Below are 2,618 nucleotides of genomic sequence, written 5' to 3' on the forward strand. Positions count from 1 at the left end.
TGAGTATTTACTATTTAACCACAACAATACAGTTACAAGGAAACCCCCGAGTACATTCACTGTATGTACTTATAAATGACATTAGCGCATATCGTGTCGTAGTTAATTAATTAAATCAGACATAACGCGAAATGTCCAGCACTTAATATGGCGGTACATTTGTAAAGAATACATAAATAATAAAATGTTAAATAGGTTTGTAAACAAACTTTTAGTAAGGCTATTTTGCATGTCGTTTTCTTGTCAGACAACCCGTCCGGCCTAGGCATTTCAACTTAGTCCTTAGAAAGTAAATGGGGGTCGCCATAATAGAACCCGCAATTATTCGGCATTTTTTGCTATCTAATGAATCGAAATAGGCGAACAGTTCGAATTTTCACAATACCTTTACGTCTACGGCTGCTACGACAATAAATATTTAATTTTGTTTTTTTATTTGTGGTATGAAACCCTCCCTGTGATCAAGACTCATTTTATTATTTTTAAGTTAGTACAGATTTTTTATAATATCGGAGTAGCAGACGAGCATGCAGTCCAACTGATGGTAAGTGGCTACTGCCGCCCATGGACAACTGTAATCAACCCCAGATACATAAATAATAAAATGTTAAATAGGTTTGTAAACAAACTTTTAGTAAGGCTATTTTGCATGTCGTTTTCTTGTCAGACAACCCGTCCGGCCTAGGCATTTCAACTTAGTCCTTAGAAAGTAAATGGGGGTCGCCATAATAGAACCCGCAATTATTCGGCATTTTTTGCTATCTAATGAATCGAAATAGGCGAACAGTTCGAATTTTCACAATACCTTTACGTCTACGGCTGCTACGACAATAAATATTTAATTTTGTTTTTTTATTTGTGGTATGAAACCCTCCCTGTGATCAAGACTCATTTTATTATTTTTAAGTTAGTACAGATTTTTTATAATATCGGAGTAGCAGACGAGCATGCAGTCCAACTGATGGTAAGTGGCTACTGCCGCCCATGGACAACTGTAATCAACCCCAGATACGATTAGATACCTACCTGAGGTCGGCCACAGACGCGCCGCTACCCCTGAGGACTAAGCTGGAACGCCTCGGAAAAGTATGTCTCCCTTACCACATCCTTCAAAACGAAACACAGCAGTGCCTAACACTGTTGTTATTAGGCAGAAATAGGTGTGGCGGTGGTGCCGCCGGAGTCGAACCACAATAGGTTCTACCACCTTCGATGTAGGCAGACAGTTCAAATTTTCACAATACCTTCACGTCTATGGCTGCTACGATAACAAATGTTGAAAATATATTTTTTTTTATTTGTGCCCTCCGTGTGCTTCACACTCATTTTATTAATTTTAAGTTAGTACAGTTGTTTAATAAAACACCTGATTCTATAGTTGGACGACTACATGTAAGTTGTAGACAGGCATTCTGATAGCTATATCTGTGGTCAGTACCTAAACATGCGTCAGGGCATTCAGCGGTTATTTTTACAAAAGTCGGTATTGTAAATTGACGTTTATAACGTGCGTTACTTATTTTAGTTACATATCTTTTTACTTATTTTATTCTTAAGTATATTATTTAATAGTTAATTGAAAAAATGGCGCATAATGGATTGCCACGTAGAAAACAGATGCCAAGTGAGTATTTTATAACTTATTAAAGGTCGTGTATAAACATAAGAAGTAGTGATAGCCTAGTGGTTAAGAAACTCGGCCTCTTGATCGAGGGGTCCGGGGTCCCAGGCACGCACCTCTGAATTTTCAAAGTTATGTGCGTATTAGAAACTAATTATCACTTGATTAAGCGGTGAAGGAAAGTATGGTGAGGAAACCTGCATACCTGAAAATCTTAAAAAAAAAAATCAAAGGCATGAGAAGTCTGCCAACACGCACTCGGCCAGCGCGGTGGACCGATTACTGTCCCACTGCTGGGCACGGATCTCCTCTCAGAATGAGAAGGATTTGGCCATAGTCCACCGCGCTGGCCAAGTGCGTATTGGTAAACTTCACATACCTTTGTAAAATTTTTAAGCGTCTATCTATTACGGTTCAGGAGATAGAGCCCTGTGACAGACGGACAGGCGGACAGACTCTTACAGTCAGACAGTTTTAGAAATAGGGCTCTGTTTATACCCTTTGGGTACGCAACCCTAAAAAGCTACTTCACTATGCCCGTAAATGTAATTAAATTTTGTTTTTTCAGATCTATCCAACAGAGCAATGGTTTTCCAAAATGCGACGAACTTGCTACCACCACTACCACCACCACTGCCACCACTACCATCACCACCGATCACGCCTACCACCCCAACGCCGGACGTACCAACAAGATACATAGCTGTAGCCAACTCTAACTCTAAATGTATCAAAGTGAAGACTCGACTAGCCTAGGCATATAGTTAAGTAAATAAACATTAAAATATATCGTCTTTTATTTTTAGCAAACAAATAAGTAGTAGACGTAATAGAAAATATTAAAAATATAAAATCTAAATACATATATATAACTTAAAGGTGACTGACTGACATAGTGATCGATCAACGCACAGCCCAAACCACTGGACGGATCGGGCTCAAATTTGGCAAGCAGGTAGATGTTATGACGTAGGCATCCGCTAAGAAAGGATTTTGA

At 39.0% G+C, this 2,618-nt stretch overlaps 1 long non-coding RNA gene across 1 annotated transcript; it reads left to right on the top strand.

Annotated features, from left to right (window-relative positions):
- Positions 1–1,456: 1,456 nt before the first annotated feature.
- On the top strand, positions 1,457–2,410 carry LOC140745979 (uncharacterized). Its single transcript, XR_012102734.1, has 2 exons — positions 1,457–1,624; positions 2,190–2,410. It is a non-coding gene; the product is annotated as an uncharacterized LOC140745979 (long non-coding RNA).
- Positions 2,411–2,618: the final 208 nt, after the last annotated feature.

This window comes from Epargyreus clarus, unplaced genomic scaffold (assembly GCF_041222505.1).
Source record: "Epargyreus clarus isolate Ecla_fem2 unplaced genomic scaffold, WU_Ecla_fem_2.2 ptg000012l, whole genome shotgun sequence".
NCBI classification, from domain to species: domain Eukaryota; kingdom Metazoa; phylum Arthropoda; class Insecta; order Lepidoptera; family Hesperiidae; genus Epargyreus; species Epargyreus clarus.